Raw genomic sequence first — 27,545 nt, forward strand, 5'->3', positions numbered from 1 at the left:
AGTTTGTTTCTGACTCCTTGTGCGTCCTGGTTTTCCGGTTACTTTGCCTAGTTTTCCGGGTTTGGACGTTCCCGGTGGTTGACTTGAGTCTACAGCTTTGGCTAAAAAATGTGTGGAACTGGATGATTGTATGCCATCTTTACCAGAAACTTCAGTTGAAGCCTCGTCTCCTCTTATCAATGTATGAGCCGGTGGTCTGGTCGTGCTGGTGTCAGTTTCCGTGGCTAAACTTTCCTCAGAAGAGGTGGTCGCATTCTTTTTTGTGTAGACACGTTGTTGGGCATAAACTTCTGCCCATGTGTACACTTAGTTTAGTTTATAGTCCAGAGTATCTCTTTTATATTTACGAAGTTTACCTTCTTGGAGTTCTTTCGTATATTTATCGAGTCTGATATTGATTTCTTCAAGCGATTTGTTCCAATCCTCATCTTCCATGTGAGATTGCACATTTTGTTTGATTTCTTCAATCTCATTGCTGCTATCATTAATGGCCTTTGATAGTTCTTCCACTAATAATAAAATTAGATCAAGCGAACATTTATTAAGTATTGAGTACCATCTTTCCATGAACTCTTTGTTGAGGTGAAATCTAAATAACATTGGTTTTATAGAAAGCCTTAAACCTCGTGGTATACGTTTGACGCGATGGTACTGTACAAGTGTTGATGCATGCAAACGTTGGTTGAGCTCTCTCCTAACCAAAAATTCATGTTTTAATTGTGGAATCATTCTTGTATGTTTGATGCTTTTACATCCTGTATTAATGCATACATTTCGGAAGCTTGTTCAGAAGTATAAGCAAGGGTACTTGCCCTATTTATGGTCAAACTAGTGATGGCGTCAAATGACATGTTTGGGTGCGTTCTTGACAAAGACAACTGCGTAACTGAATCAAACTAACAGAGAAGCACTCCACTTTTTTCTTATTTATGTTTAACTTGATAAACTTTTCCTATTTACAAACACAGCGTGCTACAGTGGGTGTTTACATCATTTCAGTGTTTTACTGTTATACATTGTAATAAAAATACATAACAGAAATTCAATGCATTCCAACAGCATAAACAAAATTTAGACAATCCGGGGACTCAGTCCTATCAATTTCAGTGTGCCCAATGCATTTCGGGCCTGAATTGGCCCTTCCTCAGGGGCCTTAATTCTAGAAAGGTAAACAAAGTTTGGATTTTAGTAAATTACTATACAAAGTAAGAAAGCATCATATCATTGCACGAAGGTGGAGGGTTCTTTCTTTTCCACAATTTTATAATTTTCATCATTGGTCATAAAAGAGTACTGATAATGAGTTATTTGTCTTTCCATGTATGATATGATGCTTTCTTACTTTGTATAGTAATTTACTTACAATGTATAACAGTAAAACACGGAAATGATGTACACACTCATCAAAATGAATGTTTCTTTTGATTAATCAATGATTGAGTTCATTAAAAACTTTCTGAAAATATTTTTGGGATGGTAATCCCACCATAGCAATAGTGCACAGAGGTTTTGAGTCCACGTGACTCACGGTATGTAGGTTCAAGTTCAGGCACACTCTAGACAACACGTGCCACCCACTGTAGCACGCACACCCAATAGGACCCAGAGCCCCCCCAGCCACTCCCCTCACCCGCAACAAACAGGGAGGCAACCATCTATCGTTCGTGTCTGGTGCCACTGTCCCCCCTCCCTCGAAGTGCAGCAAAATCAGGAGTTAAACCCTGGTACCAGCTTGGACTGTCCTCACCCTACTTCATGCACCTATCTTACATGAGTAAGTCCGCTGTCTGGGGTGTGACCACGGGAAGTTCAGACTCGGAGTCGCCACTCATGCTGGCAGTAGGAGAAGTCGCAAGTCCGCCCATGGCACAGCTAGCGGCAGCGGAGCCCGGACTGGGCGCACCATGACTGATCTCTGTAACTGCTCTCACAGCCCTGTCCCTTTCAAGCGGGAGTCCAGGCGGGGTTATGGACGTCTGGGACCCCGAGTGCTCAGATGGTCGTCGTTCCACAACGCTCGATGGAGAAGCACTCCCCAAGCTCAGTTTTCGTGCTTCCAGCCACTGCCATGCATCCTACGGAGTAGTGAAGACATGTGTAGCGGACCCATCAACTACCCGTAGGCGTGCTGGGAACAACATGACGTACGGTAGCTGCAGCTGTCGGAGTTTCTGTTTCAATGCAAGCAAGGAAGCACGCTGTCTCTGCACCTCCCTGGTGAAATCCTGGGAAATAATCACCCTGACGTTCGCAATTTGGAGGTTCTGCTTCCCTCGTGCTTGTTGCAAGATGTGGTCTTCGGAGGTCTGGTTGGGACCCTGTGCGCACATTCAAGGATGAAGAAGGGAGAAAGCTCCTCTGGGGCCACCCCGGTCTGAAGCCAGTTTTCTATGTACTGCACATCCTCATCTCCTTCTTCACGTTCCGGGACCCCCACTATGCGCAGGTTGGTCCTGCTGGAGCGCCCTTCACTGTCCTCCGCTCTCACCTCCAAGATCCGGACCTTGTCCTCTACCAATTTGAGAGAGCGCTGCAAGGTGGAGATTGCGTCCGGAACCTCCTCCAAGACGGTCTCAGTAGCTTTCACCCGCTCTTTTAGCTTGCGATGGTTGTCCTTCAGGAGGTTGAGGTCCACCCCTATGGCGTCCATCTTGGTCTCCAAGGCCTCTCTCGAGGAGGTGATGGCCTGCATTATGTCCACCAGCGTGGGGTCCCCTGCTGATTCATCCCTCTGGCGCTCTGCGACCTCCTCTTCATCATCCGTTTGTGGCCCCGTCGCTTCCACATGCAAGGCTGCGAAGCCCCTCTGGCGGGATGAGTGGCCCATCCCGGCTGACCGTGATGGGAGATGCAGGTCACCCAAACAGGGAGTACAGGGAAGTTCAGGAGATTATAGACTTGTCAGCACGCTCAGGGAGGCTCAGGATGTGCACCCCGCCACAGCAGGCCGTTCCCCCGGGGACACACATTAGGGAGTCCAGTACACCAGCTCGGGAGGGGAGCAGGGTGGTCAGCTCCCCCCAACCCGCTTATTGCACACTTCCGAGGTCCTCCAGCTCCCCAGGCAGAGTGAGGGTGCCCCGCACCTCTTGACCAGTGCAGCGGTAGATGGCACTGCTTCACGTGGCACACCTCGCCTCCTTCGTCGCAGCGTGGCCCAGACCACATGCAGCTCAGCCTCGGGGCCCTCAGCACCCTCGGGCAGCAGCCGCATCAGTGGGCACCCACAGTCGCCAATTTTCTCCCCCGCTGTCGCTCCCGCCGCAGCACAGCCGGGACGGCCGCGAGTCTTCTGCCCCCAGCCACTCGATCAGTGTGCCAGCCAGGTCCGTGTTCCCACGTTGATCCCCGTACTCACAGCAGGGAACCCCGGGGCCAGCAAGCACCACCTCCCGCCTCCGCTGTCTCACAGCACCAGTCAAATCATGCTCCACTCCGTTCCGGGGCCTATTACAGAGCGATACACAGCGCCCACCCGAAAGTACCTCCGGGGGAACCTCGCAGCCTCCTTCACTCTCCGCCTCCTTCACACGGCAGGCTCGCAACTTCCGCAACCGCAGTCCTCCGAGGCCTCTCCAGTTATGCCCCCACAGCAGTGCAGTTCGGCTCCCGCTGGCAGGCGATCTCCGGTCGCTCCAAACTCGCCCCCGCCAGCTCCGCAATAATCGTAGCAGGATTCGGCACGTCACGCAGGGACGGCCGACCTCTCAGCTGCCATCTTGTGCGCCACACATCCAGGAGCGGCCGGAACAAAAAGCTCGTAGGGATGGGAAAGAGTCTGTCAGACATAATCGTGCAGATGTGAGGCTTGGTTTTGAATGGAAGGGTGTGTGGACTATGGCCCACGTTAATTACACAGAGTGACATTATGCCGCCTGCACTGCAGCGCTTAATTAAACCAAGCTGCAGTTGAAGGTGGGAAATGCCTGTGGGTACAGTGCGAAGGGCAGTGGTTGCACAGGGGGAGCTCCCACCTCCATAGATATAAGGAAAAAAATGGCAATACTATGGGCCAGTCACCGGCCTCCAGAGTGTGTCAATGTTTGTCCCGCAGTTAAATGTCCACAAATTGAACGGATAGCTGGGGTATACTTGGTGAAGCTAGTGCCTCTGTAACCCAATCAGACATACCACAAAGTCAGTCACAAGTCATTCACCTCTGAATGGCTTAAGGGGCAAGCAGTAGCGTCCAATGTCCGTGCAAAGTGGCAGGGTAAGGAAAGTGGGAGAACTGGGCGACCACTGGCAAACAAACAAAAAATGTAAACGTACCTTCCACGTCGCCAGTCTTCCGCTCCTCTCTGGCTCCTGTCCAGTGCAAGCACAGGTTCCCAGACTCCCATGCGGCCAATCCTGACGCTGTTCTCATGTTGCTGACAGCATGAGAGCAGCGTCAGGATGGGCCTGAGTGCCCTCAATGTGTGCTCCCAGTGAGACTGGGAGCCTGTGCCTGCTGCCTCCAGCCCAGCAATACAGCTCGGGTTGGAGACCGCTTTAGTGAGCATGTTGGTTTGGCCGTCAGACGGGCGGTCCAACCCATATGCACACTGTAGGCATGTGTGCAACCACTCCCCTCAATGCCTGTCATCTCCCCTGGCCCTGCCCCTGCCCCAAAGACTCGGCCATGAAACAAAAGAAAACGATAATAAACCCAGGTTTATTATATTTTTCTTTTTTCTTTTTTTTAGGCTGCTAGCAGGGGGTGCGACGCTCCGCCACCATAGCAGAGGATCTGCCGCTGAGGGCAATATCAGTGTTATTCATTTTCCAGAATTATTCACTTACCATACTGATTCTTCTGAAGGCCTGTGTGGCCTCAACTCAGTCTTACCTTTGGCATTTGGTGTTTGGTAAAGAGTAAATGACATGTCAGTCTTGCCTCTCAAAGGCACCAGTGGGTACAGCTAAGTCAGCCACATGTTGGTAAAAGGGCCCTAGGCTGGAACAAAGTTAGCTGAATATCTGGGGCCCTATGTACGGATGTTAGGATCAGGTAAGAGGCATCCAGGTGTCAGTTCTGCCTCTGAAAGACTGGTAGTGCAGTCTAATGTCAAGGCTGCTTCTGGAAGTATAGGGTGTAGCTGGGTGTAGTCAGGACCATCTCAGGTGAGTTTCTGCTGGTTTGGTAGGGCTCACAGCAAAATGAGTTACACACCAAGCGGGCACTTGTGACCCTCACCAATATGCCCTTCCAAAAGCCACACTTAGCTGGTTGAGAAGCATCTATTTATTAAAACAGAAAATGGTAACAGGAAGGGTAAAGAGGGAGAGGGTTTACGATGCGGTTCAAGTTCCTACTGGCTATAACCATGATGTGAGACTGTACATTTTTTCAGCAAGACTCCTAGAACCAGAGTACGAGTCTGGATAGAGAGGCTCAGGACTAACATCAGACATAAAGAAAGGAGTTCAGCTTCACTAACATATGAAACAGGCAATGTGCACCAAAGACATTGAATAGTGCCACAAGCTTTGACCTTTCCACAAAACATATCAGCCAACTAGAAGTATAATTTCTCCCACCTCTATTGAAACTTCGCAAGTTTTGCCATGTTAAACAAGCCTTGGCAAGGGCAGTGCATCTGGCTTGCATTTTGAGTCGGGATTAAATAATGTAAAAAAGTCTGCTGCAGTGAAAAACAAAAATAAAAACACAATTGCTTTCTTTATATGATGCATCTATGAGTGAAGAATTGTAAATGCATGATGATTCTAGGTACTTTTGTGATGTGAAATAGTCCCCCATGGTGGGAGTGGAATGAATAATATTCTAATTAGCCAATAGTATAATGTGAGAAATAGCGCACTCTCTATGTTAAAGAAATAGCAACAATAGGTCTTCCAGACAGCTTCACTGTCAAGTAGGACCTGAGAAACTAGTCAGCTTACCTGATACTTCCGCACATGCACATTTTCATTGAAAGAAATGTTATTTAAGGGTCCTTCTTCAGCTTTGTCACACAAATGGCAGAACTAAAACAGAAACAATTGCATGGAGGAAGAAATAGTGGTGGAGCAGGTAAAACAAAATTTTGTATACCTTCTCTATTTTGCATGAAAATACTAATTACATAATCATTCTAAATACTAACCTGTATTAATTGTTTGGAGTGTTACTACTAATCAACTTTACACCTTGATAAACACAAGATACACAGGGACTAAATGCTAATTGCATGGCTAATAGTTCTAATGACTAACTATGGTACGCATATTAACTGTAGATTTTGTTGGTATAGAAAATTGCACGATCTATGTTGCTTTTGTGATGGTTTGAGCTCCTGGTGTTGCGGAATGGTGAGTATTATTGCCTTAAATGTTGCTATAAGCTAGGAAAATACTAATATATATTGGGAGTAGTGTGGGTTTAAACATTAGAATCTTCATTTCCGTATATTAATTATTTTTCATGTTTGTTTTGCTTAAGTTGGCATTCAGGCCTACTAGGCCGCAATATTCAAAATGGAGTTCGGAAGTGGCCACCGTCGTGTAAGCGCAATGCCTACTGCGCAGACTAGGATGGCTCTGAAGATCTCCAGGCGACCTCCAAAGTGGCCACCGTGTTCCTTGTCAAGGATAGGAATGTGGAGGATTGCCAGAACTCAGCTAATGTGAATGACAGAAAAGGACAATGAAGACCTGTATCCAGAGTGCTACATGTTGTTACTTTGGAACTTTTCTCATGAGAACTGGACAAACGAAAGGATGACATATTCAATTCCCTGAGAACCAAGAAAAAACCTGGGAGCCAAGTCCAATATTTCAATTTGTAGGGGTTTAGCCAATCAGGAGTCTTCTACTCCTGGAGATGTTGCAGATTATATTAGAATTTCTTATATAAGGGGAACTTTAGAAGAAGGTGGAGAGAAGTGTAGAAGTGCGTTCCGAGTTTCTGTTGGTGATTGCTGGTGAGGAGAGTCGATTTGCTTGCACGATTGCCTGGTACTTCTGATACCTTTGGGACTGTGTCGTGCCGAGCGAAATAACTGTTCCCCAACTTATTGGGTCTTAGCCTGCACTTTGATTGGACAATTTCACCAGAAGGGATTTGATTCATGCAGGGCTGACATGTTTCGGGAAATGGTCACCGGTATCTGAATTTAGGTAAATATATTTGCTATGCAAATTTGTGACAAAATATTCATTGAACCCTGATTTGATTAAATGCTGATTATGTCAACGAAAGAGAATTAATTAGATAAACTAAACAGTGATTAACAAAAATGAGTTTGTGATTCTTTTGATAAGGTAATTGATTAATCAAAGGTTCCGAAGCTTTAATGTGTTTTAGCTGGTTCTAAATCACCATCAACCAGTCCAACTAATTGGGCCATCGACCAAGTGGTGGAGTGCCTTGATGTTTAAAGTTAGGATTCTATAGGTGCAGATGTATATGGTGTATATAATGTAAAGAATTTTCTTCCTATAGGTAATAAGGTACCCCCACATGTCCAGCGCTTCTTTCCTCCTGTGCGCAGATTCAGAGTGAGACGTATGAGTGTTGGTGTTATGGGCCCCACCAATGGATGCGTTTGTGAATGATTTAGTGTGATGACGGGTCTGTGACGCAGGGAGGATATGTAAATGTATCCTTTTCCACTGGAACAGTTTTCTGGTAGCAGATTGATGGTTTTATTGTATTGGTTTGGTGATTATTGATGATTGATTATTGATTTATGTACTAACATTCTATGTTGAGTTGTGTCGTGTTTTATGTTGTTTTTGAAGGCTTCCGGGATGTAGGAAGTTGGATGCCCTGTAGGTACACGGGGAAAACGTGTGGCAAGTGAAGTCGCACGATGCATTGTTTGGTTTCGAATTGGTAACATCGTCGTGTGTTATCGTTAGGGACATTTCTGTGTGAAAGTGCGTGAGTGCAATAGCAACAGGTTCTCTCGTGAAACTCTGGCCTTAATTCTCAGGAGCATTGTAGTCTCCACATGTGTTTTATCCCCAGAGAAACGGTTAGCCTTTTTGCTTGTTAGAAGGGTAAGGTAGAGGGAAGTGCTACTTTATCGGCGAAACTGAATAATTCTGTGGTAGGGTAGAGGTAATCGCTGCCTACTGGAAATACAGAATTCTTGTGTAAATGAACAAAACTATGTCTTTGGTTTAGCGAAACAAGCAATGGTGGTGTTTTTATGTCATTACTAACAGATGTTTGATGGAAGAGAACGTAAGGAACATTTTGCCGATAAATTTTGTAAAGGAGGGGTCAGCAGAAGCAGGAGTAGCAAGACAAGCTGACGTCAGAAAGACTGCGTTGGGATTGGCCAGCCATAGAGAGACGAAGTGTTCACGCATTGGTGCGCTGGTGTACGCTGCGCTAGGAGTGGAAAATTTCCAGTGTGACGTAGACGCTCAGGACTGGTGCGTTAGTGTAAGTCGCGCAGGAACTGGAGAATTACAGAGTGACGTAGACGCTCCGGATTGGTGCGTTAGTGTGAGTCGCGCTGGGATTGGACAGCAAACCGAATAGTTGTAGAGAAGCGATTAAGGAAATCTAGCGATTCAGAATTAAAGAATAAGAGAAACGATGTATTACGATCCACCAGAGAAAGAGAAAAAGTCATGGGTTGGAAAAATCAAGAACCTATTCAAAAAGGATAAGCCAATTGTGACTAGGAAAGGACAGCTACTTCCTCCACCGCCCGCATCTTTTATGGTAGCAAAATATGGGTACCATACATGTATTTGGCTAGATAATTGGGCAAAGTATACCAAAGAAGATGGAGTTCTAGCATTTCCAGAAAGTGGTTCGGTCAGTTTAGCTGTATTAAGGAACCTAAGAGAGAGAATGATGAGATTAGAACCGAGACCTAGACCTACTCAATTTGAAGCTTTAACGGAATGGGAAGACGAGATGTATGAAAGAGAACAGCAGCGAAGTGGCGGAAGGTATAATGACATGTTTGGTAGACCGTGTGGACAGGAAAGTCATGATGACAGTATGAGGAGATGGCGGAGTGCAAACATGACCGATGGGATGTTTCCATTGAGAAATGTTGAAGAAACTAGTGGTAGAAAGTGTACAGAAAAGAGAAACCATACCGGGTCGGAAGGTTACCAGTATGGTGTGAATGAGTCGGAGTATGATGTGCTAGAGGACATGTCTTATAAAAATCCTCCCCCGTATCAACCAAACCCCACATTGCTGATGCCGAGTGCGCCAGTAAAAGAAACACCGCGAAATAAAACTTTTGAACAAACTCCACCTGATTTGGGGAAAATTAATTTAGAGACTCTGAAATAGCACAACCTGTCAGGATGGTAAATGAAAATTCAGCTGAACTGGCTAGAACTACCCTGGAATTAACGGAGAAAATTAGGGAATTAACTAAAAATATGGAAGCAGTAACTGTTCCTGTAACTATAGGACCAGTGATGCCTGTCCTTGATAAACAGAAAAATAATGAGCATTGTTTAACAGTTCCTTACAATAGTAATAAACAAATCGAGACGGAAAAAAAAGATTCTGGAAGAAAATCCATGGGGAAAATTAGTAGGTACCTCAGGGTTAAGTACTCCTAAAAATTTGACAATGAATCAAAGTCCAGCAAGTAAGACGCTGATGAAAACAGCATCAAAGACCCCAGAAAGAAGTATGGAACGAATAAGAAATTAAACAATTCCTGTAGGTCCCACTTCTGATGAATTAAGCGATTGGTTAAGAAGTTTACAGCGAAAAGATACAGAACCTCAACCTTTAAATGTAGCAAAATTAAAAATAACGTTGGAGGAATTAATAGTAGGGACTATTCCAACTGAAAAATTAAAAGCATATCAGGATGAAGAGCTAATGTTTCTGTGTAAAAGTATAACTTGGAGAGCGAGGAATTTGCATGAGAAACTAGAAGAGACAGCAAGCGAAATGGGAATTGACTTTGGGAAAATAAGATCGGTACAGAGGCCACATAAAGTAGATTTCTCTGAAAAAGATATTGAAAATTTGAATACTGCAGGAAGGTTAACTCAAATTAAAGAGCTGATTGCCTTGTTAAGAAAATGGGTGATGTAGATAGATGGAAAAGCAGGTGGTTTTGAAAGAGATGATGCAACAGATAAAGACCTTTTCAGCATTCCCGGTAAGAGAAAAGGAGACGGTGGTAACAAATTGTCCCATGAGGGAGATCCCAGGAGGAGGTTACGTGCATGTTCCCTGGACTAGACAGGACATTTTATCATTTACAAATGATTTCCCCAGGCTCCGGGAGAAGCCTGTGGAGTGGTATCGACAAGTGTAAAGGTTTGTTAAATTATCAAAAGTATTGTGGATAGATTTGAATGGTCTGTTCGATATAATTGTGCCAGCAGATCTATGGGTGGAATGTAAAATTACAGTAGGTTGGCCTACTCAAGAGTATCCTAGGGTTCCTAAAACAGGTGCCCCTGATCCAGAAGTAATGAGGAAGTATGAACAGGTAATTACCTTTTTGAAAAATAAAGTGCCACCAAAAGAAACTGATTGGGTAAAAATTGATAGAACTCACCAGGAAGTTAAAGAATCTGTCCATGCCTATTAGAAAGATTGCTGTTGGCCTTTAAGCAATACAGTGGTGATGAGAAATTGAGTGAGAATTTTTTTTATTAGTCATATCTGCAATAATTACAAAACAATACAACCGGTAACACCAGCCAGTCGTTGTCGCAGCATATCAATATACATAGTGTTGTCATGTGTCATGCAGTGATGTGCATATTCCAAAGTTGGTCCGTCAACCTGATAGTGGACAATACATATTTTGGAATATGTCCTTAAGCTTCAGGGGCTACGCACATTCAACATAGTTTCATGTAGACGTGAACAGATAGAATCCACATGCAGTTATCATAAAAGCCGTACAGTCCTACACAATCCCGTACAATTGACCTTGCTCTCTATTCTAGATCTTAAAAAAGGAAAACGTGGTCCAACCTTTCGCGGAGAATCCCCGAGTACTAACTCCATCTACTACAGAAACTACCCATCCAAGGTGTCACTGTGCTTCTGTGTCCTTCCGTTCTTGAGCCCACCGCACGAACGGCTCCCATATATCGCAAGGCCGGGATGCTGACGGCATCAGCTCCCAGAATGTGTTCAACTGTGAATGACCATATGTTACATCAGCCAGCCAGCCCTTTATCGAAAGCACCCTCCTTTTGCCCCAGCACACCGCTAGCTGCCTTTTAGCGAGTAAAGCATGCAATTTGCGCGATTTTGGTGGCGTATCTCTAACATACCCCAATATACCAAGTGCAGGGGATGGGATATCTGATCGCCCAACAATCTGATTCACCAAAGTAAAAATCTGAGACCAATAACTCTCGATCATCGGGCAGGACCATGCTATGTGTAAAAAAGAGGCAGGGGAATATCTACATCACCAGCATTCATCGGTCTCCCGGAGCCCCATTCTTTTCAGACTAATAGGTGTCCTGTAAAATCTGTGCAAGTATTTAAAATGTATTAACCGTAACCTATAGTTGGGAGATAGCTCAGTGAGTTGCCCGCAGCAGAAGTTCCATTGGTCCTCAGTCAGAGGGGATTGGAGGTCCTCATTCTAATATTGGAGAGATTTAGGTGTGACTACTGGTGCTGTGTTCTGCATTTGCCTTTATATACGGGTGACCAACTTGCATGGAGATGGGGAGCCCACCACGCCCTCCAAAGCAGTGAACGTCAGAGGGGCCGCCGGGAAGTCCCCGCTAAGTGCGCGGCATGCTGCCCGCAATTTGTGATACAGAAACAATTCAGAAAAGGGCACAGTGCAGCCCTCCTCTGCCACCGGGGGGGACATGAATGTGTTGTCGGGAAAGAGATCAGCAAATGTATGAAGGTGCATTTTCTTCACTAGGGGTTTGCCAACACCATCTTCAATACACAGCAACATCGGGTTGTGCGCCAAGGAAAGCGAGGGGGCATAGAGCAGTGGCATTCCCGCCCTCTTGCGCAATTCCTCCCATGCCCATCGTAATGTTCCAGCAGTATCTCCATCCCCTCTAGGGCGTTTCGCTTTTACACATATTGCTACTTTTAGCGGAACTGGCGCAACAGCATCCCGTTCCACTGCCACGTGGTTGAAAGGGAGTTGGGTAGGTCCAAAAATGCTAAAATTGAGCTTGAGCGCAAAGCGCATATAGCCGCATGTCTGGGGAGCCCAAGCCTCTTTGTTTAAAGGGTAGCGTCGGCATGTCCCAGGACACCCTTGCCTGCCCGCTTGCCCACGCCAGTTCAACCAAATGCGATCTCAAGGTGGTGAAAAAATGCGATGTAAGCGGAATCGGTATGTTTGCGAACTGGTAAAGGAATTTAGGTAATATGATAATTTTAGCCACCGCTATCCTCCCTGTGAGTGACAAGGGTAGCCTCGCCCATATCTTTACCTTCTCTCCCAGCCACTTTATTGCTTTTCCATAGTTTAGGTTCCAGATTTCTTGAAGATCTCGACTTATCCATATCCCCAGATACTTGACCTTGTCTGCCTCCCATTTCAGGGGGTATTCAGAGGACACCTTTAAGGTGTTATCTGTCAGGGGAAAAATTACCGACTTGGACCAATTTACAGAGATACCAGCCAGGCCTCCAAAGCGAATTGTGAGATGGACTAAGCCACGCCCTATTTACAACACTAAGTTAGCACAACCGGGATCATAGTTAACAAGCAAGCTTGTCGCTTCTGCTGCGCTGCACACGACACTGTTGTTATGTGTTATTCATTTTGTAAAATGCTGACTCGACTTTACCTTACAGGATAACAAACGGTTGTTATGCATTGTTAACCGTGAAATGTGCCCTTGGTCTGTACATCATGCAAAGAACGCGTCTGGGTCACTAGAAGGTACAGAGTGTTGTGTTTAGATTGATCGTATACACTTGTTAGACATATCATGCATACAGCTGCCAATGTTTGAAGGACAAGCGTCTTTAATATTGCAGAACAGTTTGGTTTTACATTCATTCGAACAAGTAGAGCTGATGCATGCTGTGAGAGCTGATCCTTTGATGTGATTCTACTAAGCTTATCTATACGGTATGGGGTCCCCCCTGTTAGCCTAAGAGACCTTCTAATAGTCTAATAATAATAATGTATTAGATTATAGTGAAAGGAGTGTGGCCGTATACCACTGTCATTAATAGTATGATTGCTCCTTTCATTCTATATGGTATTATAATAATGCTAATGATTCTGATCTGTATTGTTAGTCTGCTAGTGTTAGCCAAAGTACTGCATCTTAGGACGCGAGGTTTATAAAATAAACTCTTTGAACTTTACTGTGTCTGTATTATTATGTTGTGGACTAACAAATAAGTACGAACAGGTATTTCGGATTCCCACCACTCCTGAGAAATATCTAAGTCGCTTGTTCTGGTTTGTCTATACATTGGGACCACCTAGCTAGATCTAGGTTAACGAATGAGACACTAAGCTAGTCGGATAAGGGGTTCTGGGTTCTGAGGGGAGTTTTCTGGTACACCACAATTCTCTGAGGTCCTGGTCTCCTGCGCATAGTTCTGAGCAAAAGCAGAATCCCTGCAACATGGCGCACCTAACGTTTGGTCTTAAGATCTGAGACGCTTTAGTAGTACTAGTTTTAGTCCACAACTACCCTCGCTCCCGTTTCCGGAAAACTTGAGTGACGGTTTAACCTACCTAGGTTTAGACTAAAGGTTCTATCAAGCTTGAAAATTAAAAAGGTTATAAGTTTTGAGCCCAAGTGCTACTGTGTAAATCGTTGTTCTTCTTTAAGGAGTCCTTATGGCGGTTAATATTCCCGCTCATAGTAGGGTTTCTCTGCGCGCTCATCTGAGGGCGTATGGGGTACCTGATGACGGGATGTCCGTAGTATTTGTGGTCAGTGCTGATACCACCTACCCGTATGAGTTGTTTTACTCATGGGTGACCTTGGCGGAGGTGGATACAGACGATAATTTGTTCCACGAATATACAGCCTCGGCTGTACCTGCGGCTTATGCCCCATATCGGACTCTGGAAATTCCTATTACTGCCTGGCAGCATACAATTTGGTTTAAAGGCGCCCTCCCCCATGAGGTCGTATCGGCGAGAATGGGCCCGTTGTCAATTGCAGGGGCTACATGGCCGGTACTGGCCAGATATACTCCACACCCACGCTACCTAACGGTGGGAGTGGGTGATTTACGAACACTACACACAGCCCTGATCACGGTCCATAGGGCTTTAGTGCAGTATGTGTCACGCACAGTTCAGGTGGGAGCACCTGCGGCTGCTGGACACGGGGCGGATCACCATCACGCGGTGGTGATAAGCCCTGTTATGGTTAACGCGGTAGTCGGAAAGCGACCCCTCAGTAAGGATGAATTTCCTTACTGGCTTGCAGAAAAATTTGATCAATTAGAAGCCGTGTTTCCAAACACTACACCTGTGGATAAACACAGGATACTCACCATTACTTTGCCGAAAGACCTGGTCCCTGAGCTTGTTGATTGTGACAATTGGGGCAAGATCTTTGCTGCGACATATTCGAAGTGCTACGGCACTCAGTCTATGGCTGTACTACCCTCCGTCATCAAGAAAGTTCAAGAAAGTCATGGTGCGGAGGCAGCTATTGAGTTGGGAATGAGGCTTGTCGACAGTTTCGATGTGGTTTGTTCCATGGTAATGGGCAACCTCAAAGGAGATGCCATGCAGTTCCAAGTTGGCAATATGCTGGAGCTTCTGGCTGATGAAGACAAGCCTCGGCAATTCGCAAAAATTATTGCGAAAGCCTACAGGATGGTTGGACGTAGTGCCTTAGGTGTAAAACCCACCATAAAAATTCCAGATGTAGTGCAACAAACTAAGGTGAGTTCGTCTACAAAAGACGAAAAGCCAAACTTTCTTAAACAAAGTTGGCGAGCCAAAAAACAAGAGAAGCAGCAACAGAAACAGGTTTCTCGTCCTGCCTCACCAGTTCAGTCGTATAGTGAACGCACTTATGATTTGCGCGATCGTACTCGTATTAAGTCACCTGATAGATTTCAGGTTTCTGAACAACGCTCTCCTCGTTCTTCACAGGAAACATCGACTTCCCACTCTGGTGGTGGAGATCGAGGAAGAGGACGGGGCACTCAAGGTCGAGACCAGCCCCGCCAGACTGACGGTAAAGGCAAGCAAGAAGGCGCTGCCAGACCGCGTCCACCGTTTCAGAAAAAGAAAGTTGCTGCTATCTCAGCGAGATATGCCTCAGATGGTCAGGACACAGCTTCGGAACCTGACATGGGCACTAACGCTGCTAGACAGCGCGGCGGAGGTTACAGTAGTGTGGGAAGGATTGCGTCCATTTCTGGAGGCGACAGCAACTGACATATATGTGACAGTTGAAACTGCTGATACTCGCGTAGCCCCCCCAGAAAGATTATTTGAAATAGTCCTTAATATTGAGGGTAACATGCAACGCAAAATTAAAGGGGTTTTTTGGGATAATCTTACCACCACATATGATATTCTTTTGGCGGAAAAAGATTGGCCTCCGGCTTTCATTTTGGACGCCCCTAGGGGCGAGGAAGTTATACTTCCTTCCTTTGGGTACGCAGTGCCCACGGAGGAGTCTACTAGGTTGGCCGGGTAGTGGGCACAGGTGCTTGCCCCTGCGTTATATCGTAATCAGGTTGGCTGGGATAAATGTTCTCCCAATCACGAGATTCCATTGCGATCCGATCCCCAGCCTCAACCCCAATATCCCATGCGTCGCGAGGCTAGACCTCACGTCGCGTCAATCCTTGAACAATTGGAATATCAAGGAGTAATTGAGACATGTGTGTCACCCATGAATAATCCTTTATTCACTGTAACGAAGCCTGACGGATCGTACCGCCTAGTTTTGGATTACCGGCATTTAAACTCACATTGCCGGACGTGTGCGGTACAAAATACTCATAGTTCGGCTCTCGTAGATAGTCTTGTGAGAAAACGTTTCAAAACTACGCTTGACTTATCCAATGGTTTTTATTGCCATAATCTGGCCCCTCTTAGTTATGAGTGGACAGCATTTACCTCGGGCGGCAAACAAAAATTGTTCAAGAGGCTCCCGATGGGCTATAAGAACAGCCCTGGAGTTTTTGCCGCTCGCGTGGTCTCTCTCTTAGAGATGGTAGACCCGGAAGCGTACTCGTATGTCGACGACATCTATCTGACAGACGACGAGTTGCTTCCACACCTTGCTCGTGTGGATAACATAGTGACTATGTTTGCAGACTTCGGTTACAAGTTTAACTTTAAGAAGTCGCACATTGCTGAATTTACAGTGTTGTTTTTGGGGTACGAACTCAATAATGAAGGTCGAGGCTTGGCACCGCAGTTCCTTGAGAAATGCGCAAACCTTCGTATCCCTATGACACTGAAAAAACTTCAATCCTTGCTGGGTTTTCTGAATTTTGGTCGATCCTACATTCCTGATTATGCCCAGCGTATCAAGACACTTTATGCCTTGATACAACCAACTTATACCAGATCTTGCTGGCTGCAAGAGCACACGTTGGCATTATATACTTTGCAAACTGATCTTCTTACAGCTAAATATCTAAAAACTCGTGACAACCACACCAACCTGGTCATTAGAATTGTTCCAGGTGCGGAAGTTTTCACGTACTTAACGTTCAATGAGGGTGACACTGTCCCCATTGCTTACAAATCTCATCTGTACACTTCGGCTGAGCTGCGATTTTCCACTGTTGAAAAAGTCTTGACAGCAGTTCAGATGGCGATCCTGAAAGAACGAGCGCTATCACAGGGAAAACGCATGCTGGTGGTAACACCGTTTCCTGCTCTTGAAGCAGTCACTAAAGCTAGTGTACCAAATTCTAAGGCTTTGCATCCAAGGTGGATACAATGGGTGACCTCTTTAGCTTCGCCCGACGTCGAATGCATCTTTGACGCGGTGTTGCAGACTCAGGAGAGTTTGGAATATGAATTCGTTCATCCAGCTCCACAGTCATTGCGCCCTATCGAGGAATACCATTGTGTCATATACACAGACGGGTCTGCGCAACCCGCAACTGGATCAAGGCACGCTTATTCAGCGGCTTGCACAATTGTAGTCGGTACTTTCGTGAATGGAGAGTTCAAATCTGATGCAGTGCATACGCAGTCATTGGGTGATTCTACCGCGCAATTGGCGGAGCTTCGTGCTCTGGTGCTTGCACTTGAGTTTGCTGATCAGAGTCACTACTCTTATAGTGAGTGACTCTTACTACTGTGTTCAATCTTACAACGACAATATACTTTTTTGGATTATGAATGTTTTTCGTGACTCCAAAGGTTGCTCAGTCAAGCATAAAACAATTTGGGCTCGAGTGTCAGAACTCAAAGGGAGTTTGCCACTTGTGGATGTAATTCACACTCTTGGTCACCAACCAGTTGGTGTCCATGCTGTCGGTAACAGTTTGGCTGACGAGGCAGCTAAAACAGCAGTGGCAACATATTTAGTAGCAGCAGTTACAAGATCAAAATCTAAGATAGATGCAGACATCTTAGCAGCTATTGCGGCATCAGAGACAGGGACGAACTTCCCTAGAGGTTTCCCTTCTCGATTCCATTATCACTTAAGTCCTGATAAAGTCCCATTAGTGAGGATTAACGACGCTGGTGATAGATTGATTCCCAACGCGGACTGCAGACCAAATCTGATAACAGCTGCCCACGAAGGTGTTGCGTCTGCGCATGCTGGAGTGTCAGCGACTGTCTCTCTTTTGCAGCAACGTTACTGGTGGTACGGTTTGTATAAACAAGCGCGGGCTTATGTACTTAATTGTGACATTTGCCAGCAGATCAAACCTTCTTCTGTTGCGCGTCCACCTCCGACGCAGCTGCATATATCTAATCAACCACTAGCGTGTGTTTATTTAGATCACTGCGGTCCTTTTACCTCTGATACTGCGTACAAGTACATCTTGGTTGCAGTGGATTCGTGCACACGTTTTCTGTGGGTGTGGCCACAAAGGAGTGCTGATGCCAGGACTGTCATCAAAGCATTGCGTGTCTTTATAGGGAGTTTTGCGTGTGGTACCTGTTGGAAACCCACTCCCACACTAGAAGGGGTGGTGGTGGTCTTCCGGACACACTGTGGTAGCTTGGCTCGAGTGGTCAGGAATCAGGCTCCGTGCTAAGCATACAACATACCCAAACAATAACCATGCGTGCATCCGTTCCAAAAACGACTCTACACCGTAAAAATTATGAAAATATCTGTTTATCTTCTTTTTCTCTGTGTTGCTGATTGGAGAAAATAAATAACAATCACAATATACAACCTTTTTAGAAAGTGCAGGACAAATAAATACTGGCTTAATGATTCAATAAATAGGGGTGATCATAAATACTGAGGGCATAAATAAAAGTGCAATACAGACAGGCAATTAAATATTCTGAGGCAATAAATACTGTAAACCAATAAATATTGTGCATCAATAAATACTGTGGACCAATAAATACAGTGGAACAATAAATAGGTTAAATACAATAAATACAGTGCCCCTAATAAATACTTAAAAGCTGACAGTGACACTCATGGAATCAGATCACTTTTGAATTCCTAAGGGCTGATTTGGCCCAGGCACAGCTTGTGGGGATGTGGAAGGCTTGGGGGTGTCTACTCCCTGGCTTGGACAAGGCTGAGGCCTAAACTGAGGTAGGTAAAGGGGGAAAATACCAGAGACCTGGCTCTCTCTCTCCACACAACTTCTCTAGATTAGTCCCAGTTCACCCCTGGCACAGTCAGGTTGGTTCCAGCACCTCCCTAGCCCCTTAGAGCAGTCTCTCAGGTCTCCACAGGGCCTTAGGCGCCCTCTACTCCACTTACTGCCCTTTTTCTGATGCTCCGACGCCGCTGGAGTCGTGTCGATGCCGTGAGGCGGTTCCGGTTCGATGTCGGCGGCCTCGGCACAATGTCAGTTCCTGACAACGCCGGTAGGCGGTTCCGGGTTCGATGTCGGCGGCCTCGGTTCGATCTCGGCCTCCGATTCGATGGCGTCGGGCAGTCTTACTCGATGTCGACTTCGGGCGGCTCCGGTCCGATGGCGACCTCGGCTTCGATGACGTCGGCCGGCCTTGCCTCGATGTCGACTTCCGGCGGCTCCGGAGTGCGATCCTCACTCCCGACCTCCGGTGCTCCTCACAGGTTTCCGGCGACTCCGGAGTGCGACCTCCACTCCCGACCTCCGGCACGATTCTCACAGGTTCCGGCGACTCCGGAGTGCGATCCTCACTCCCGACCTCCGTTACCCTTCACCTCGGTCTCCGACGACTCCGGAGGGCGGACTTCACTCCTCCGATGACGCCGCTCACTCGACCTCGGGTGACTTCCTCCTCGACCTCTGGTATTCCTCACGACCTCTGACGGCGCCCTCTCTCGACCTCTGGCGGCTCCGGGTACGACGTCTGCTTTTCCAGTCAGCGCCGCTTCTCCACCTCGGGCTCCAGGTCTTAGGCTACTCGACGTCGGACTTCAGGGAAACCAGCTTCCAGGTCAGGATCTTGCTGTTCTCTTGTTTCTAAGGCCTGTTCCTGCTGTCCAGGTCCTCAGGATGGTTTTTCTGACTTTTTCCCACACAGGGCTCTAGGCTGGGCTCCGTCAGTAGGGACTAGTATCAAGGGTGGGTTTATGGACCCCACTCCAGGCACAAGTTTCCACCCCTGCTGCTTCACTCCTTCCTCCTTCACGTTTGCTGCTCACTCCTCACCAGTCAGGTGCCAACTGCCAGCTCCAACTGCCAACTCTCTCTCTTAACTCCCCAACATTCTAAACCGCCTCCAACTGTCACAGGGTTCTGGAATGTTCTGGAAGGTGCTGGTAGGTTCCAGTGGATGCTGGTGATGTCACAGGTGGCCACCATTTTGTGCTTCAGGCCCTCAGACAGAAGTTTCAGGGGTAGGTAAAATGGCTCCCTGAATCTGCAGCAACACTAAAAAGTCTGGTGGTTCCCAAAAAGGAAAAATTCAAACAGGGTTTGAGGCAAAAGTGGGACAAAATAAATAATGATGAGGAGGGACCACCCAAAGGGCTGACAGGTCTAACACGCGTCCCCCCCCAGCTGAAAGTGGGGAGAGCTACCCAACCCCTTGGGAGTTCTCATCACTAAGGCGGAAATACCTTGAGAGACCGTCTGCATTGGCGTGGTCCACTCCAGGCCGATGTTCCACCTGAAAGTCCATCCCCTGTAGGGAAATAGACCACCTCAACAACTTGGGATTCTCCCCCTTCATTTGCATCAGCCAACGAAGGGGTCTGTGGTCGGTCTGAACTAGGAAGTGCGAGCCAAACAGGTATGGCCGCAACTTCTTCAGAGCCCATACCACTGCAAAGGCTTCACGCTCTATTGCACTCCACTTCTGTTCCCTGGGAAGTAGTCTCCGGGATAGGAAGACCACGGGTTGATCCAGACCCTCTTCGTTGAGTTGCGATAACACTGCCCCAATGCCATGTTCTGATGCATCTGTCTGGACAATGAACTCCTTGGAAAAGTCTGGGGCCCTTAAGACCGGGGCCTCGCACATGGCTTTCTTCAATCTCTCAAAGGCTTGCTGACAAGCCTCCGTCCAGACTACCCGTCGAGGTTGTTTCTTGGACGTGAGCTCCGTGAGGGGGGTTACGATGGTACCGTACCCCTTCACGAAGCGGCGGTAGTATCCCGTGAGGCCCAAAAATGCTCGGACCTCAGTCTGAGTCTTGGGGGGTTCCCAGGCCATGATGGCCTCGATCTTCGCCTGGAGGGGTTGCACCGCTCCCCTACCCACCAAGTGTCCAAGGTACACTACCGACCCCTGCCCCATCTGGCACTTGCTGGCCTTGATCGTCAATCCAGCTTGTCTCAGGGCCTGGAGAAAAGCTTGCAGGTGACGCAAGTGATCCTCCCAGCTGTTACTGAAGACGGCTATGTCATCCAGATAAGCAGCAGAGAAACTCTCCATTCCGGTGAGGATCTGGTTTACCAGGCGCTGAAACGTGGCAGGTGCGTTCTTGAGCCCAAAGGGCATCACACAGAACTGGTAGTGGCCATTGGGCGTGGAGAAGGCTGACCTTTCCCTTGCTCCATCAGTCAAAGAGATCTGCCAGTACCCAGAAGTAAGGTCAAAGGTACTTAGATATTGGGCAGCTCCCAGCCGGTCAATCAATTCATCCGCCCTAGGGATCGGATGAGCATCAGTTTTGGTCACTGAATTCAGTCCCCGATAGTCCACACAGAACCTCAGTTCTGGTTGGGCACCCGGTGGTGCAGCTTTTGGTACTAACACCACCGGACTGGACCAGGGGCTGCTAGAAGGTTCGATCACTCCTAGCTCCAGCATCTTAGTGACTTCACTATGAATGCTGGCCTTCACCTTGTCTGACATCCGGTAGATCTTGGACTTCACAGGTGGGCTGTCTCCTGTGTCCACGTCATGGACGCACAGGTGAGTCCTACCCGGGACAAGGGAGAACAACGAGGAGTACTGCCCCAGGACCTGGCGACAGTCCTCCTGCTGTTCAGGAGTTAGAGATGGGGAGAGAATCACTCCCTCCACCGACCCATCCTTCTCTTGAGACGCAAACAGATCAGGGAGAGGCTCGCTTTCCACGTCCTCTCCTCCGTCAGTCACCATCATCAAGATGACTTCGGGCCTCTCGTGGTGGGGTTTGAGGCGGTTGGCATGTAGCACCCGCAGGGGCTGACGAGGGGTCTTCAGGTCCACCAAGTAGGTAGCCTTACCCTTCTTCTCCAACACCTCAAAGGGTCCTGACCAGCGATCCTGGAGGGCACTAAGCTCTCCTGGTTCGATCACCCACACCTTCTGGCCAGGCTCCAACTCCACCGGGTGAGCATTGTGGTCGTACCACGCCTTCATCACTGCTTGGCTGGCTTCCAAGTTGTCAGAAGCTTGCTTCCACAACTTAGCCATTTGGCTCCGGAAGGCTAGCATGTAGCTCACCACATCCTGGGGAAGCTTTCTGGGAGTTCTTTCCCATCCGTCTCTCACCAGGTTGAGAGGTCCACGTACAGGGTGCCCATACAGAAGCTCGAAGGGGCTGAAGCCCACTCCCTTCTGTGGCACTTCCCTGTAGGAAAAAAGTAAACAGGGTAGGAGGACGTCCCATTTCCTCCGCAGGCTTTCAGGCAGACTTCTGATCATGCCCTTCAAGGTTTTGTTAAACCTCTCCACCAGACCATTGGTCTGGGGGTGGTAAGGAGTGGTGAACCGGTATGTCACTCCACACTCCTTCCACATTGCCCGCATATACGCTGACATGAAGTTGGTCCCCCTGTCGGACACAACTTCCTTGGGAAAACCCACTCGGGTAAAGATTCCCATCAGGGCCCTAGCCACAACAGGTGCTGTTATGGTCCTCAGAGGTATTGCCTCTGGGTACCGTGTGGCATGATCCACCAGAACCAGGATAAACCTGTGACCAGCTGTAGTAGGTGGATCTAACGGACCCACAATGTCGATGCCCACCCTTTCAAAGGGGGTGCTAACGACAGGAAGTGGTTCCAGGGGAGCTTTCAGCTTCACCCCTGTTTTCCCACTGGCTTGGCAAGACACACATGTCCGGCAGTAGGTATCGGACGACACTTTCATCTGAGGCCAATAAAAGTGTGGGACAAGACGGGCGAAGGTCTTGTCTTGCCCCAGGTGTCCTGCCAATGGTATCTCGTGAGCCAACTCCAGAAGGAAGGCTCGATAACGTTGAGGAACTACCAAGGCTCGTGACGATCCATGTAGGGGTGCCTTGGGTTCACTGTAGAGGAGGCCATCCTCCCAGTAAACACTGTAGTTCCCTTCAACGTTCCCTGCTGCCTGGGCTTCGGCCTGTCGCCTCAGCCCCTCAAGGGTAGGGCACTCCCTCTGGCCCTGGCAGAATTCCTCCCTGGACGGGCCTCCCTCCACGTGCCACTCGGCCGGGATGGGTAGGTCCTCCAGGTTGGTAACGTCCCCCACCGCAGACTCCTGGTCCACCACCTCCGGTGGCCTATCCGTCCTACGGGGTGGGGACGCCGAGGCAGGCTCCTCCTGTCCTCGGTTCTTCCCTTGACTGGCAGCTGGCTGGGCCTTTGTTCCAGGCTCCAGCCGAAATGAACTCCCTCTTCGGGTAGTCGTGGACCTTGTGCTAACACAGGCCCAGTCAGGTGTACCCAGCATCTCGGTGTGAGTCCGGTATTCCACCTCCTTCCAAGCGTTGTGCTCCATGTCATTCCCCAGCAGACAATCGACTGGCACGGCAGGGCTTACGGCAACTCGAAGTGAACCTGCAACCCCCCCCCATTCAAAGGGAACCTCGGCCACTGGATAGTGGCCTGTTCTGCCGTCAGCCATCGCGGCTGGGTGGAGTACATCGGGAATTACCTGCTCTGGAGACACCAGTTGGCTACGCACCATAGTCATACTGGCTCCTGTGTCTCTCAGAGCCTCCCCTCTTTGGCCGTTGATGGTGACCCATTGCCCATACTTTGCGGTATTTGCGGGCACCTGGATCTTAGGAACCATCTCCCGTTCTCCCAGGGACACTAAAGTGACACCCGCCCACTCCCTTCCCTTAGTAAGGGCATCTCCTCCCCGAGCACTACACTAGCTACTCCGGGGGTCTTTCCTCCAGTGGGAGGGGGTGGTCGTTTCAAGCACTTCGGATCTCCTTTATAGTGTCCAACGCCACCGCACTCATAGCAATGGACAACCCTTGGCTGCTGACTCTGGCCAGGATTAGGGTTTCTGGGCGGGTTAGCCTTAGGGGTGAATCCTGTTCCCTTCCCTTGGAAGTTATTTTGGGGGCCTTTGGAGAACTCCTTTTTCTTTTCCCCTCCCTCTTTCTTCTGGGGGGCGCCCTGTCCGGCCTTTTGAGTATCCCCTCCAGTCCCCCTTGTGGACACCCGGGTACTAGCCCAAATGTCCGCCTCCTCAGCAAGCTTCCGGGGACTGGTCAGCTTGCTATCCACCAGGTGTTGCCGCAGTTCAGGGAAACATTTCTCGAGCAGGTGTTCCTTCAGTACTAGGTCAAACAGCCCCTCGTAGTTCCTCACTTCACTGCCCTGAATCCAACCTTCCATTGCCTTCTTCGCATAGTCCAGGAAGTCCACCCAATTCTGCGTGCCCAGCTTGTGACTACCCCTGAACTTCTGTCTGTACTTTTCAGGTGTTAGTCCAAACTTTCTGATGAGCGCCAGTTTCATGGTGGGGTAGTGGGTCTGCTCATCCTCCTCGAGGGCCAATAAAGCATCCCTACCAGCTGGAGGCATGTACTTGTACAATCCCCCTCCCCAGTACTTCTCTGGAACCCCATGGGCCCTCAACGAGACCTCATAGGCCGCTAGCCACTTGGCGATATCGTCGCCCACTCCATAGCTAGCTACTATGTCCTTTGGCAGGTATGGTTTAGGTTCCCTGGTGATCTCTTGTGTTTGGCTGCCACCATTAGGAACAGGTTGTGCCCCGATTCTCAAGATCTGAAGATCTATTTCTTTCAGTCGTAATTCATGGGCCATCCTCTGCTCCTCCTTCTCCTTCTCCAGCCTTGCTAAGTCCCATGTGAGCTGTCTTTTCTCCCTCCGGTCTGTTAGCTCCACTTCAGACAAGCCACCGCTAGAGGCACTGCTGCCCTTCCTAGAAATGGTTCTGGGCCCTGCTGACAGGTTCCCCACCTCAGGTTGGTACATCTCAGCCCCCTCGGGGTCAGGCTCTCCATCCCTGTCTTCCTCCTCAGCCTTGCTTTCTCGGCGTGCCTCCCCCCAAGCCCTTAAGCTGGTTTGGAGTGCACCCTTCTTTGCTCCTGGGGGACAGTACACCCCCTCCCGCTGGCAAAACTCCCTGAGTTGGGCCACAGTGTACGTTTCTAGATTTTCTAGTACAAACTCCATCTTGCCCACTCAGGTTAGAGGACAGGTTTTGTGCAGTAACTATGCAGGGGGGTACCTTTAATAATACCTCCTCCCACCACCAGAGTAAATTTGGAAAAAACAAAAACCCACAATTAGGAAGGCCGCTCTTGAGAAAACTCCCGGTGTAGGCCTATGGACTACCCACAGTTATTGTTGAGTATGCGTAGGCACAGCTCTATCCCACCACTGAACACCAATTTATGTTGGAAAACCCACTCCCACACTAGAAGGGGTGGTGGTGGTCTTCCGGACACACTGTGGTAGCTTGGCTCGAGTGGTCAGGAATCAGGCTCCGTGCTAAGCATACAACATACCCAAACAATAACCATGCGTGCATCCGTTCCAAAAACGACTCTACACCGTAAAAATTATGAAAATATCTGTTTATCTTCTTTTTCTCTTAGTTGCTGATTGGAGAAAATAAATAACAATCACAATATACAACCTTTTTAGAAAGTGCAGGACAAATAAATACTGGCTTAATGATTCAATAAATAGGGGTGATCATAAATACTGAGGGCATAAATAAAAGTGCAATACAGACAGGCAATTAAATATTCTGAGGCAATAAATACTGTAAACCAATAAATATTGTGCATCAATAAATACTGTGGACCAATAAATACAGTGGAACAATAAATAGGTTAAATACAATAAATACAGTGCCCCTAATAAATACTTAAAAGCTGACAGTGACACTCATGGAATCAGATCACTTTTGAATTCCTAAGGGCTGATTTGGCCCAGGCACAGCTTGTGGGGATGTGGAAGGCTTGGGGGTGTCTACTCCCTGGCTTGGACAAGGCTGAGGCCTAAACTGAGGTAGGTAAAGGGGGAAAATACCAGAGACCTGGCTCTCTCTCTCCACACAACTTCTCTAGATTAGTCCCAGTTCACCCCTGGCACAGTCAGGTTGGTTCCAGCACCTCCCTAGCCCCTTAGAGCAGTCTCTCAGGTCTCCACAGGGCCTTAGGCGCCCTCTACTCCACTTACTGCCCTTTTTCTGATGCTCCGACGCCGCTGGAGTCGTGTCGATGCCGTGAGGCGGTTCCGGTTCGATGTCGGCGGCCTCGGCACAATGTCAGTTCCTGACGACGCCGGTAGGCGGTTCCGGGTTCGATGTCGGCGGCCTCGGTTCGATCTCGGCCTCCGATTCGATGGCGTCGGGCAGTCTTACTCGATGTCGACTTCGGGCGGCTCCGGTCCGATGGCGACCTCGGCTTCGATGACGTCGGCCGGCCTTGCCTCGATGTCGACTTCCGGCGGCTCCGGAGTGCGATCCTCACTCCCGACCTCCGGTGCTCCTCACAGGTTTCCGGCGACTCCGGAGTGCGACCTCCACTCCCGTCCTCCGGCACGATTCTCACAGGTTCCGGCGACTCCGGAGTGCGATCCTCACTCCCGACCTCCGTTACCCTTCACCTCGGTCTCCGACGACTCCGGAGGGCGGACTTCACTCCTCCGATGACGCCGCTCACTCGACCTCGGGTGACTTCCTCCTCGACCTCTGGTATTCCTCACGACCTCTGACGGCGCCCTCTCTCGACCTCTGGCGGCTCCGGGTACGACGTCTGCTTTTCCAGTCAGCGCCGCTTCTCCACCTCGGGCTCCAGGTCTTAGGCTACTCGACGTCGGACTTCAGGGAAACCAGCTTCCAGGTCAGGATCTTGCTGTTCTCTTGTTTCTAAGGCCTGTTCCTGCTGTCCAGGTCCTCAGGATGGTTTTTCTGACTTCTTCCCACACAGGGCTCTAGGCTGGGCTCCGTCAGTAGGGACTAGTATCAAGGGTGGGTTTATGGACCCCACTCCAGGCACAAGTTTCCACCCCTGCTGCTTCACTCCTTCCTCCTTCACGTTTGCTGCTCACTCCTCACCAGTCAGGTGCCAACTGCCAGCTCCAACTGCCAACTCTCTCTCTTAACTCCCCAACATTCTAAACCGCCTCCAACTGTCACAGGGTTCTGGAATGTTCTGGAAGGTGCTGGTAGGTTCCAGTGGATGCTGGTGATGTCACAGGTGGCCACCATTTTGTGCTTCAGGCCCTCAGACAGAAGTTTCAGGGGTAGGTAAAATGGCTCCCTGAATCTGCAGCAACACTAAAAAGTCTGGTGGTTCCCAAAAAGGAAAAATTCAAACAGGGTTTGAGGCAAAAGTGGGACAAAATAAATAATGATGAGGAGGGACCACCCAAAGGGCTGACAGGTCTAACAGTACCCTTCACTCTGATCAGGGCCCGGCGTTCGCCACTAAGGCTTACAAAGAGGCTATGAGAAGTTTGGGGGTCCAAGTCAAATTTTCATCTCCATACCGGCCTGAGGGCAATAGTGTTGTGGAACGGATGAACCGTGACCTAAAGCAATCGTTGACAGCCAAGGTGTTAGGTACAGGCCGGAACTGGCTTGCCCACTTGTATGACGTTCAACGTGCACTTAATAATCTCCCTAGAAGGTCTCTGGGTGGACGGACCCCTTACATGATGCTCTTTGGAGTGAGAATGTTTGTTCCGGACCTTGATGGTCTAGACATGGCGGCAGCTGCCGCGCCTTTTGACCTCGATGACCACTGTGCTGTATTACAGAATCTACAAGAAGCAAGAGACACTCTAGCAAAGGAACACGTGCCCTCTACATCTGAAGAAGCGCTCCTGATTCCGGTGGTCGGCTGGCTGCCTCGAGTTGGTGATCTGGTCCGTGAGAAGGTGGAGA

Source organism: Triturus cristatus, chromosome 3_2 (genome assembly GCF_964204655.1).
Source record: "Triturus cristatus chromosome 3_2, aTriCri1.1, whole genome shotgun sequence".
Lineage (NCBI taxonomy): Eukaryota > Metazoa > Chordata > Amphibia > Caudata > Salamandridae > Triturus > Triturus cristatus.